Below are 13,768 nucleotides of genomic sequence, written 5' to 3' on the forward strand. Positions count from 1 at the left end.
AAAACTACATTTAAATAAAGGGATGCTGCGCTAGACGATGGCCGTTCATGCCTCCAGAGCCACTCCTTGCTCTGTCCCACAAGGCGGCTCTATTGGAACTACATCTTCATAGGCCTTTGAAGGCATTTGCTGATGTCAGCCAGTGCGAGCCCCAGCAGAGACAGGAGGGCAAGAGCCCAGCGATGTTGCATGCTGCTTTCAGACTCCTCTCTATGAGGTCCCTCGGGCAGGCTGTGCCTTTTCTGAAGCCACTGCTTCTCCCAAGGTAATTGCCTCCTCATGCCCGTCTTTGGTGTCTCATAGACTGCCCGGGTCCTCTCTCCTGAGGACCCGAGCATGGTGCCTCTGATCCCTGCGTTTCAGGAGTGCTTTTGTGAACAAGCTGCCTTTCAACTTCTATTTCCTGCGGGAACCCTGCCTGAAAAGTGGCCCCCAGGCCATTGGCTATTAAGCAAGCGCAGAACCAAGCTATGAACTGTCTCCTGGGACCTGGACCCCTGGTTTTCCATGCCCCGCCCCCACCGCACATGGGACCTAGGCCCTCAGAATGGCCTGGTATCCCCCTGGGACCTGGCCCTCGGCCTTGTCTGATCTCCCCTGCAGCTGGGTTGGGGCAGTGGAAGCTTGCATAGAAGGATGCATGAGCCCTTCCAACCACTGCAGGGAGGAGAGCTAACATCTGTACTTGGTTCCTTCTCTGTTGCAGGATGTGAAAAGGTCCTGGGTTCCAGAAGCAGCTGGAAGACAGAGGAGGATGCTGACCTGACTTGGATTTTGTGTGACTTAGGAAACCAACCTTCACTAGGTTCCTCCAGAAGATTAAGGGGCGAGTCTCATTGTCACCACCTCGACCCACCTGGCTTGAATGACAGAGGCTGAAGACCCAGCAAGATTCAATGGCCTGCAAAATTGCACCATAAAATTCAAAAATTTAAAAGAAAAATGTAACAAAATCTTAAAAAAAAAAAAAAGATTCAGTGGCTTCCCACCCTGGTGAGCATTCTCTCTCTCTCTCTCTCTCTCTCTCTCTCTCTCTCTCTCTCTCTCTCTCACACACACACACACACACACACACACACACACACACACGGCCCCTACAGCCACTGCCCTCCTTCCTGCTTGCTTCCATCTGGACCACTCCATCACCCAGACAGCAAGGAATGAGGCTGTAACTGCCCATCCTCACCAGCTCCCTGCTCAGCTGCCCAGGCTGACCCCCTGGAGGGGAATCACTCAGAATTCAGAGCACAAACTCTGCAGCTAATGCAATATTCAGAGCAAGAATTCAGATGCCCACAAGTTAGGACTGCAGAATTCTGGTTCCCACAGCAACGGGTCCCAGGGCTCTGCTGTCGTTTTCGGCATTTCTCAAGTGTTGGGGGAGGGGAGGGCATTGGGATGTGGGCTGCGGTGTGTGAACGTGCGTGGGCGTGACTGCGTGTGCTAGGATGTGATAGACTGTGCACGCACACATGTGCAGGGCTCCAGCTCTGCTCTGCGCTAGCTCTCTGAGTCTCCCATCCCCTATCCCAAGAAGAGAGGCCAACTCGTGTAGTCTCTCGCTTCTGAACAGCAGGAGCAAAAGCAGAAGTTACAGACACCGCCCTGCCCCAGCCCCTGGGAGCCAGGCCTCGGTTCACAACCGAGGGCCCAGTGCAGGGTCCAAGTTCGCAGGCACGGCCATCACTTTGGCTGGTCCCGTGATTCCCATTTGCCTTTCCATGGGTTCGCCCTTTCACTTGCAACCACACTCACCCGCACAGGAACCGTTAGCTTTTTCCTGTGCACTCACTCTAAACATTTTTTTAAAGGTTCTCTGCAGTTTTTTAAATAGCAAAAAATTGGAAACAAAGTGAACGTGTGTCCACAAGGGAACTGCTGAGTTCATCGTGGCCCAGCTACAGTGCGACACCCGACACAGTCCTTCGGAAAGAAAGAGGCCCACACCTCTTTCTTTAGAGAGATTTCCACACTGTGCTGAGTCAGAGAATCAAGGTGTAGAAAAAAAAAGAGCAATGGTACAGCACGATTTTCAAAGGCTGTGTTTATAAAATTGTGTGTACTGTAATCCCATTGGTGTGAAGCGGTTAGGTGAGAAGATAGAAATTAGCACAGGTATTTAAAAGGGGCCTAAGGAAAAAGCCAGGCAAGGCATGCAGCAGGCTCAGGAACAGGCTGGGATTTCACACTACAAAGTCTCACACTCGCCCCCATAACTTCCTAGGTGGTCCCAGCCATAAAGAGAGCCCCCAGGAGCATTCTCTTTGCCCAGTGCCAAATGGGTCATGCAGTCCAATAACATCAGGTAATAAGACCTTGGTCACAGAAGGTGGCTGGGAACCCGCATTTACTTTTAACATATTGGTTACTCATTACTATGTCAATTAATTCCATAATGATGTAAATTTTTGCTGATGGTATGTTGGAGCTTTCAATTGACTGGGATGATACTCTGCTGGCTCTGTCATCAGACCAGAGAGGGTATACCTAAGAAGCCGTTGAACTTGACGGGACAATAAGATGCTGGACTCTATGTTTGGTATACGCTTGCAATGGGGAAATCTCAACTGAACTTGAGCTGTGGTTATGCAATAAGGTGGAGGAATCCACCATGGTGGGAGGGTTTGGGGAGGGGTGGGGAGAACCCAAGTATCTATGTAACTGTGTCACATAATACAATGTAATTACTGAAGTTAAATAATAAATAATTAAAAAAAAAAAAAAAAACAAAACAAAAAAACAAAAAAACAAAAAAAAAAAAAAAAGAAAGTTAATTGAGTTGGTATGTGCCCTTCATCTCCACCCCTCCCCCCTGTGTTCCCTGGAATGAGCCTCCTACCAATAAAATGTCCTTGTTTTCCAAACAAAAAAAAAAAAAAAATAAGACCTTGGAAGGAAATCCACCCATGTCACACTCAGCAAACCCTTTGTCTAGGAGAAGGTGGGCGCAGAGGGGAGGACAGTGAGAAAAACTGCATCCCACCCACTTACAAACCCCAATCTGAACGCACCGTTTGCTCTCAGCTCTCTGTCCTTTGCTGAGCCTCCCGCCTGACCTAGCAGGTGTACTCTCCATCAAACCCTGTGATTTTGCTACCCAGGTCTGAATGACTAGGCACTCCCAGATCCATCTGAAGAGGTGCCCATCTGTTCTAACCGGTGCCCCGACTCATTAGATCTTGCTACTTGCTTACCACTGCTCTCTGTCTCACAGCTCAAAGTCTTGCTTGTGGGAAGACCAGAACCTCTATTCCAGCCACCTCTGCCAACAAAGCTAGGTGCATGTGCTGATGGACAAAAGATTGGAAAAATCTTAAAACATGTAAGGAGATGTTTATATTGCTTGATTGAAATAGAAGGTAGGTATAACAATAGGTGTTGTAATAGGGAAACCCTATTAGACATGTTAAAAGGTGCGTCACCCTCGGTCCCCTGGGGACACATCTGGCCTAGCAGTGCAGCTGCTGGTTCGGAGGCCTGCGTTGCAAATCACAGGGCCTGCTTTTGACTTCTAGCTCCATCTCCAACTCTAGCTTCCTGCAAGCCTGCACTCTGGGAGGCAGCAGCTAACAGTTCAAGTGCTTGGATCCCTATCACCCACACAGGAGACCTGAGTTCCCAGTTCTTGACTTTGGGCTGGCCCAGCCCCAGCCATTGTGGCTATCTGAGAGAATGAACAAGCAAATGGGCAATTAAGTCTCTGTTTCTCTCTGATTTCCAAACAAAATAAATGAATAAATAGATTTATTTTGGAAAAAAAAAAAAAGACTGATGGGACATTGAGAATAGACTAATCAAATTACACTATCGAGTGACTCAGTGTTACTTAATACCCAGTTCATTTGCTATCTGAATCTATCCTGTGTGTGCCTCAAAAACATCTTGAGCTGTGCCCCAGATTCTGAAAGGGATAGCACAAGATGGGGTATTGATGGAGGGGAGCAGAGGAGAAGAAAAAAACTGAGAGAGCCCTGCCCAGCACAGGAAGGAGGCATGTGCCTTTTCAGACCAGTTCCACGCAGAAGCCCCTGCATGGGATGGGACCCCAAGAAAGACCAGGGGAAGTGTAGTCAGGGACACTCCAAGCCAGGAAGGATGAGAGCACAAAATGGCCCCCAACCCAGAGCCTGAGAAGACATGACTCTGACATTCACTTTGTGTGATGCAGATTTAAGGTCCACTGAAGATACAGAACAGCCAGCTCCAAGCAACCAGCAACACCACCAGCTCCAGCGGAGACCACCTGCTGCCCCTTGGTTTCACTGGACATGCTAAGAGAAGCATAGGCAGAGAGCCGAATGAGTGGGTGACAGAGATGAAACGGCGCCTGTAGGCATTCGGAGGAGGGAGCGCCAAGAAGAACCAGTGTGGGTACAAAACACAAAATGCCAAGGCAAAATGGCCTGTGCCAGTAGGGAATGCAGCACGCAACCAGCACTCCTCCCACTGGTTTAGGTGAGGGATGAGTGTGTGATGGGCAGAGCCGGGGAGAGCTGCAATACTCATTGGTTCCAATGGAGGTCGGAGCTCAGAATAGATCCAACCCAGGGGTTACAACCACCAGCTGATCGGAGTGATGGACTGTGGCGGGCACTGTGCTTACTAGTAGTACATGTAGGAGCCTGGACTGGGAATGCCTCAAAGTTTCCTTGGGGATTCCTCTGAACAAAATGGAGGAATCAAAACATTAACCAAGAAAAGATGGAAGATGGAGTAGATCAATCAACCACCTCAGCTATATGTTTGCAGCGGAAAACTGGACAAGGGGAAACTCTAAGATGGACTATGTCAATCAGTGGACTCTGCACCAGCCTCATCGTACCTGGACTGTTGCTGATGATATGTTGGAGCTTCTAATTGATAGAGGTGACTCTCTGCTGGCCCTTCCTTCAAACCTGAGAGGGCCTCCCTAAGAGGCCGTTGAACTTGACTGGACAATGGGATGCTGGACTCTGTATGGTGTGAGCTTGTAATTAGGGAATCCCAACGGAACCTGAGCTGTGGTTATGCATCATGGTGAAGGAATTCACCATGGGGAAAGGGTTTGGGGTGAAGGGGGGAGAATCCCAGTACCTATGAAATTGTGTCATGTAATACAATGTAATTAATGAATTTAAAACAAAAAAAAAGAAGAACCAGTGTGGGAAGTGTGGTACATGTTACCTGCCGGAACACACTCCAAAAAAAGCCATGGGAAAGTGTTTGGGAGTACACATGTCAACAGCTTTAACAACAAGGATTCCAACAACAAAGCAAGTTCCCTGGATTCAGTTAATCCTGCCTCTGGGGACCTACCTAGGGAAACCATCCTGCTGCCACACGGTGGTGCAGCCAGCTAAGCTGCCAAATGTGACAGCAGAATTCCCTACCAGAGTCCGATTTGAGTTCCAACTGCTGTGTTTCTGATCCAGCTGTCCGCTAACGAGCCTGGGAACAAAGCGGAAGGTGACCCAGGTACTTTGGTCCCTTCCACCCACGTGGAAGATCTGGATGAAGTTCTTGGCTGTGGGTTTGGTCTGGCCCAAACCCAGCCATTGTGGCCACTTGGAGAGTGAAACAATGGGCGGAAGATCTCTATCTCCCTCGCCTCTGCTTCTCTGTAACTCTGCCTTTCAAGTAAATAAAAAGGAAGGAAGGAAGGAAGGAAGGAAGGAAGGAAGGAAGGAAGGAAGGAAGGAAGGAAGGAAGGAAGGAAGGAAGGAAGGAAGAAGGAGGGAGTCCTGAACACCAATGTGACATGGAAGTTCAAGTCCATGATTGTGAATTGCACGCAGCCAAGCTCCTTCTAACCACGTGGCTCAGACAAACCACAAGCCTCTCTGAACCTGAGGTAGCCCCTCTGTAGAATGGGAATCAGATGTACATCATGAGGGTTAAATAAGCCGATTCCTCAATCAGTCAGAGGCAGAAAGCTTCTGGAAACATTGTTTCTAATGGAAAACAAAAACACCAACAAGAAAAGAAACAGAAGCAAAAACCCCAAATTGGACAGAATTGAATCATCTCCAAGTGATGGACTAATTAGGAAAAGACAGTGCATTAAAAGTGTTTGCAAGGGCCAGCACAGTAGCCTAGCAGCTGAAATCCTCGCCTTACATGCACCAAGATCCCATAGGCGGGTCTCAGTGAGTTTTAATCCTGACTGCTCCCTCATTCTGCTCACCTGAACTACAGGGAAAATCTGGCAGACCATGTAGCCTTGTTGGCCAAAGCCATCCTCACTCTCAGGAGGCAATGAAGACTCCAGCAGCTGGCAGAGTCAAGATGTTTCTTGAAAATATTAGCACTGATGCAGACCACAATAGAGGCACCATCGGACAGAGTTTTGGCAGGTGCAGGTTGATTCCTGCCATTAACTTGATGTGTGACCTTGGAAGAGACCTTGACCTTCTCTGGAACAACTGTCTCACTTTCATAACCATAGATTTACGGGGCTTTGGAGCTCTTCCAGTCCTTTCCTTCTCTGATGATAATTGAGCAACATCCAGAGTAATAGACAACATCTCTTGAAAACATGCTGCATGCCTTATCTGAGGGTTCTACATGTAGGACTGGTTCGAATCCCCACACTACATAATGAGCTGGTGGATTGAGGAGGCAAGACTGGAATCTTGGTAGTCCTGTTCTAAAAGCTACCCTCTTAACCATTACTGTGCATCATCAGAAAATGACGCAACAACTGCCGGATGAGAGCGTCTGCACTCCCATCTAGCAGGACAGAGGTTGGGCCATTGTCATCAAAACGTTTTGCACAACTTGGCTATGTGACTCTTTTAAAAAAAATCATTTATTTTTATTGGACAGGCAAATTTAAGACAATGGAGACAGAAAGATCTTCCATCTGCTGGTTTGCTCCCCAGGTGGCCACAATAGTTAAGCTCATCCAAAACCAGGAGACAGAAACTTCTTCTGAGTCTCTCATGTGGGTGCAGGGTCCCAAAGCTTTGGGCCATCCTTGACTACTTCCCCAGGTCACAAGCAGGGAGCTGGATGGCAAGTGGAGCAGCCAGAACATGAACGAACACCCATATGGGATCTCATCACGTGCAAGCAGGGGACTTAGCCATTGAGTCATTGTGCCAGGACCCTGACTCTCTTTTTTCAGTGGTAAATGTCACAAAATCTAAATATAGGTATTTATTTTGGATGGAACTTTAGGCTTCAAATAGAGCTGTGTTTTAAATGTACACATTGTGTTTTTGAAGACTTGGTAAAAAAAAAGAAGAAATAAAAATTTTCCATTACTTTTTATGGTATTAGTATGTTGGAATGATAATATTTCTAATACACTGGGTTCATGACATATATAGCTAAATTAACTTCAGGAGCAGGTGCTAGGCAAAGCAACTTGAACCCTTCATGTGGTGACTGCATCCCATATTACAGTGATTGGGTTCAACACTTGGCCCTGCTCCTGCTCCCTGCTAACGTGTACCCTGCTAGGCAGCAGGTGATAGCTCAGGTAATCAGGTTTCTGCCACTCACATGGGAGATTCAAATTGAGTTCTGGGCTCGTAGCTTTTCCTGGCCCAGGCCAGATTGTTTCAGGTGTTTGGGAAGTGAATCAGTGAATAAGAGACCTGTCTTTGTACCTTCTCCATCTCTCTCAAATAAATAAATAAATAAATATGAAAGTCTTCAATAAATCTACTTCACCTGTCTCTTTTTCCTTTTCTTTATTGTGACTACTAGAAAATTTGACATTACACCATTTGTACAAGCCAGCGCTGCACTGGGGAGGAGAACAGGGGTGCTGTGTCCTACGCTTTGGGCTGGAGCTTTTGCAGTGACTGACAGCCAGTCCACTCGCCACTCTGCGCCCTGCCGTCTCTGACCCACAAGCTAAAGCTCGTGGAGCTTCTCTCAGAAGTGAACAAGTGCTCTGTTGGCTGTTGAGACTGAGAAAACGTAGTGACTGTCATGGCCCAGGCTAATGATCCTGCTGAATAATTACAGCAAGTGGGACCCAAGGGAAGGCATGCGCCAAAGTCCTTGGGAAATCAAGCCATACAGCGGCAATCCCCCTGGTAGTGCACCTGCTGCTCTTATTTGAAAGACTGTTAGAGAGAGGAGATTTTCTACCCACCAGCTCACTCCCCAAATGGCCCAAATGGTCAGGGTTAGGTCAAACCAAAACCAGGAGCCAGGAATTCCATCCTTGTCTCCCACGGGAGTGGCAGGTACTTAGTACTTAAGCCATCTTCTGATATCTTCCCAGGCACATTAGCAGGAAGCTGGGTTGGAAACAGCACAGCCAGGACTCAAACTGGTGCTCAGATATGGGACTCCAGTATTGCAAATGGCAGCTTAACCCACTGGCCCCTGCAAGACCACCTTCTTGACATTCCTCTCCACCAGACCGGGATTAAGTTCACTGGCCTTCCTGTGGGTGAGTGACCACACAAAGGATGACAGCTTGGGAGTTCCGACAGCCCAGGGCCGATTTCCCTGAACTTGGAAGTGATCACCCACCAGGACTCCTAATAGGGATATAATTCAAGCCCTCCAGTCCCACCTCCCAGGGACTAACTTCTGAAAGGGCTGCTAACTCCAAAAACGAGCAGCAGGGAGGAGCCGGTCCTGTGCTGGGGTAGGGAGTTTGAGTGGCTGTTGTCCCACAGTCCCTACTGCATGGACAGGGCAAGGTCCTACTCTTTAGCAACAAGCTAGCCCCCTCCCCCAGCTATGTCACTTCCACAGTAGGAGGAAATGGGAAGGACTATCAACCAAGAGAGCGCTGGATTTAGGGGGAGGGTCCCCAAGTGGCAGAGCATGCAGGGATTCCCATGAATCATTCTCACAAGAGTTCACTCGATGTCGTTAGCTGAGAGCACCGGGTGAAGGGCAGAGGATGCTACGAATGTATTCAAATTGGACAACAGCCCAGGCCTGACTCATGCTAACGGCCTGATTGGGAGGGTGGACTTGGAGTGTCCCTTAGTTCATCCAGGCTGTGTGGAGCTTCCTGGGGTAGTGTCATCCCCACCAGCCTAGATGAGTGACGCCCGTGCCAGAGACCAGGTTATACCCGGGCTGCACTGCACGTCCAGAAAGGTTGCAGTCACTTCTATCTCTTTACACAATTTTGTTTGGTTCCTTTTCCCTCACATTGTCCGATTCCACCTAGCAAGTGCCTGGGAACACAGGGACAACTCTACCCTTTTGATGGACAGGGCGAGGCGACCAGCAAAATCTCCAAGTCCCAGCCCCCAAAGGGCCGCCGACATTCATGTCAGTTTTTTCATCTCTCTCTTGTCACCGTGTCACAGCACAGAGGACCTGGCCCTACAGACTCCCACTGTGCAGGTCCAGATTGTAAATCCCTCCTCTCCCGCCTCCAAGTGCAAGGGGAAGTGAAGGGCGGCCGTGGTGGCTGCAGGAAGGCCGCCTGCCTCGGGGTAGATTCAATTTTCCTGTCTTTCTCTCCCACTCAGGAAGGTGAAAGCGTGTGAGCCTTCTTCTCCTGGAGGCTGAGAGATGAGTCTGTCACCAGCCTGTGTTCAATTCCATTAACATTTACTGAGCTTCCTCCCAGTGCTGGGGGTTAGGGAGCTAAGTTAAAGTGCGATGATGGGGGATGCAGCACAAGGCTCAGTTCATCAGAGCTCCTACTCCCGGGACATTCTCTCTGCACAAGCAGGGCAGGGATGCTGGGACTGGGTAAAGCAGTGATCTGACCCACCAGCTGTGTGACCCTGAGGAAGCCGAGCCCGCCGGGGTCAGCTTTCACCTTGCTCTGGGCTTAATCCTCCAGCCAGCCAGGACAGCTGTGAAGGCTGCTAAATGTGAAAAGCTGGCACTTGGGAGGTGACAGCTGCTCCTGCCGTCATCCCCACCCCGAGGCTTTGGCCTTTCCCTCCGTCAGCACCAGGTGAGGAGGGGAAGGCGGCTGCCCCTGAGTATACCAGGATACCTCCCAAAGCGCATGGAAAATGGAACTCAACGGTAAACCCATTGTGATACAAAAAAGTGTTTTTGAAAGATTTAACACATATTTTCATAAAATTTTTGAAGATTTCTTGCATGCATAGATTCAAAAAATGCTCTAGGGCCCGGCACTGTGGCCTAGCAGCTAAAGTCCTCGCCTTGAACGTGCTGGGATCCCATGTGGATGCCAGTTCTAATCCCGGCAGCCCAGCTTCCCATCCAGCTCCCTGCTTGTGTCCTGGGAAAGTAGTTGAGGACGGCCCAAAGCCTTGGGACCCTGCACCCGGGTGGGAGACCGGGAAGAGCTCCTGGCTCCTGGCTTTGGTTTGGCACAGCACCGGCCGTTGCAGTCACTTGGGGAGTGAATAGCCGGACGGAAGATATTTCTCTCTGTCTCTCCTCCTCTATATATATCTCTGACTTTGCAATAAAAATAAATAAATCTTTTTTAAAAATGCTCTACATTGAACACCTTACATTCCCATGTTCATGAACTTTCTGGGGCTCCCTGTGCTTTCATGCCAGGCAACCAGGTGACCGGGGACCCCTCACCTTCTCCCCAAAGGGACGAGGACAGTTCCCCCAAGACTACAATCCTGCTTTTTCTCTCCCCATCTTTCTTGTGATGCTCAGCGACACTGCCTGGGATCCACAGCTTGGCTGTTCCCTTCCCTGGCTCTGCCAGTGTGGCATCTGCATTCCTGGAGAGGAAATGCGGGCCGTGGTTGCCGTGGTAACAGGAGTGCCTGTGAAAGCAGAGGCTCCTGCGATCTTAGCCTTGCGGCTGCAGGCTCACTCAGATTCCTGGGCCAAATGATACCTTCTCCACAGCTCCAGATGCTTCAGAGAGACACAGCCCTCAAGGAGGGAGGGTCACAAGCCGCTGCAGAGGCACTGGCCTTTCGCCTACCCCATCTTCTCCACCCCCTGTCAAGTGTCCTGAATGGGGGAGGAGGACATCTCTGCCCTGCCTCTGGCACTTCCATTTTGCAAGTCTTGGCAGGAACCCTTCCTCGAGTCCTGGGCAAACCATCTGTTAGGCATCTGGCCGCAGATAGAGCACTGGGGTGGAGTCCAGTGTGCCTGAGTTGAAACCTGGCTTGCTCCTTGCTGCTCTGTGACCTTGAGTGGGTCCCTTCCTAACCTAACTGGTCTCCCTCATCTCCAGGACTGACCGAAGGTCACAAGGAAAGCCCAGGGTCCAAGGAGACCTCAAGGAGTCCAAGCGTCTGTGTGGTGGATGTGTGTGTGTGTGTGTGTGTGTGTATAGGTATAAGTGACATGAGCAGATTGCAAATAAAAGAAAGATCCTACTCTTGCACGTGCGGTGCCTAGGAGTCAGCATGTGGTGTGGCGGGACACATTCCGTCCCAGATCAGAATATTGGGGTCAAGTTCTAGCTCCATGCCCACCTTGAGCCTCCTGCTGATACACACCTCAGGAGGCCACAGGGATGGCCCAAGTAACTGGGTGCCTGCACCCACATCGGGTTGCTGGCTCCTAACTTGAGCCTGGCCCAGCCCCAGCTGTGGCAGACATTTAGGAACTGAATCTACAAATGGAAGTGGAAGTATTGTGTGTGTATGTGTGTGTGTGTGTGTGTGCCTCTCTGGCTCTCAGACGACAATAACAATTTTTGAAAAGTGCAAGAAAAATAGCCGATGATATCCTGATAAATTTGAAGTTCGTATTTGACAACCAAATCACACCTTTATGTATTAATTCTAGACAAGAATTCTCTATCACTTCACATGTTTAGGATAAAAAATAATAATAATAGGAGAAACTAAAATAACACCAAAGCCCACCAGCTAGAAGCAGAGATACTGTGCTCTGTTACAGACCAGATGACGGGTGGCTGAATGAGCTAGATCCGAAACTATCCACTTGGGGGGTCTTGAAACCAATGAGAACAGAAGTAACAGTGTCATCTATCCAATAGTCTGTATTTGTATACGATGTGACATATGTCACAATACCCATTGGCATTACAGCTACATCACGGTGTAATGGAAAACAAAGGGGTGGAAGGACCAGCTGCCCAGGCCAGGCTGTAGGTTTTAAGGCTTGGGGTGCGAACATTGAGCAGATTTTCTCCAGCATTGTGGGCTTCTCTGACTGCTGCAGGTCTGAACAAACAAGACAAAAAAGTCAACCTCTCTTGCACCTTGCTGGTGGAGACGCCTGGGCCTTGTTAGAACATTCTCACGGCTTATCTCCGCATTTGCAGTTTTCTGACAAAATGCCTGTACAATTCCAAAATAGTTCTCTTTGAAAGCATACTGGTAAGTTTCCCCTCCCCTGGATTTCCTAGATTCTGTTAACATTTTTTACCATATAAATTTTTACTGATCAAAATAAAAACAAACTTTTCAAAATGAAAGCAGGGGGTCAGCATGGCAGCCTAGTAGCCAAAGTCCTAGCCTTACATGCCCCAGGAGCCCAAATGGGCATCGGTTTGTATCCTGGCTGCTCCACTTCCCATCCAGTTCCCTGCTTGTGGCCTGGGAAAGCAGTAGAGGATGACCCAAAGCCTTGGGACCCTGTACCCATGTGGGAGACCCGGAAGAGTCTCCTGGCTCCTGGGTTCAGATCAGATCAAATCAGCTCTGGCCATTGCAGCAACTTGAGTAGCAAACCAGCAGATGGAAGATCTTCCTCTCTGTTTCTCCTTCTCTTTGTAAAGCTGACTTTCCAATAAAAATAAACTTTTTTAAAAAAATGAAAGCAGGAACTGGTGTTGTGGCACAGCAAATTAAACCACACCCGGTGTCACTGGCATCCTATGTGAGCACCCATCCGACTCCAGCTGCCCTGCTTCCAGTCCAGCTCCCTGCTAAACCAACTAAGAGAGCAGTGGAAGACGGCTCAAGTGCTTGAGCCCCGTCACTCACACAGGAGACTTGGATGGAACTCCAGGCTCCTGACTCCTGGCCTGGCCCAGCCCTGGCTGTTGTAGGCATTTGAGGAGTGAACCAGTGAATGGGGGAAAAAATCTCTTTGTTTCCCTTTCTCTGTGTAACTCTGCCTTTCAAACAACAATATTTTTTTTTAAGTTAAAAAAGGGGCCCAGCACAATAGCAACCTAGAGGCTAAAGTACTTGCCTTACACGCACCAGGATCCTGTATGGATGCTGGTTCTAATTCCAGCAGCCCCGCTTCCCATCCACCATCCAGCTCTCTGCTTGTGGCCTGGGAAAACTGTCAAGGACAGCCCAAAGCCTTGGGACCCTGCACCCACGTGGGATCAGGCCCATGCTGGGTTCTGCTGGGGAAAGACAGAGGGAAGGGGGGCCTGGGTGTCAGGGGCTGCCTCAAGCCTTGTCTCTATGGGTCAGATTCAGACAGAGGCACAGACAACCTGCTCCAGGAATGTGGAGGGAGAGGAGTGGTGGTGAGTCCAGGAAGTTACGGCAGGGACGGTGGGCTCTGGGCCAAGCCGCATGTCACCAGGGCAGCCAGAGCAGATCCAGCATTTAGGAGGACTTCCTTTGCCATGAGCACATGTATCCCCTCAGGAGGACCTGGTGGGGAGCTTTCATTACAAAGTCCATTTAAAAAAAGAGACTCAGAGAGGGCAAGTTACCAGCCTAAAGTCACCCCGCCTGGAGTTGACAGAACCAGTATTCAAACTCAAGTTTACTCCCTAATTCTCTTCCCTCCATCCTGCCAACCTGGGCAGTTGAGAGAAAGCAGCAGGGCATCCTGAGCCAAGGTTTGGAGGCTAGGCAAGACCTGGCATCCTGGCTCCAAACTCAAGACAGCAGATGGATGAGTAAAGGCCCCGGAGTGTGGTCCCTCTGTGAGAAGGCGGGACTGGGTTTCTGCAGGAACGAAGTTG

General features: G+C 49.4%; 1 protein-coding gene across 1 annotated transcript in view; it reads right to left on the reverse strand.

The window, feature by feature from the left end:
- Positions 1-13,768, reverse strand: part of CD6 (CD6 molecule) — a 41,666-nt gene that overhangs the window by 11,943 nt on the left and 15,955 nt on the right.

Source organism: Ochotona princeps, chromosome 4 (assembly GCF_030435755.1).
Source record: "Ochotona princeps isolate mOchPri1 chromosome 4, mOchPri1.hap1, whole genome shotgun sequence".
NCBI lineage: Eukaryota > Metazoa > Chordata > Mammalia > Lagomorpha > Ochotonidae > Ochotona > Ochotona princeps.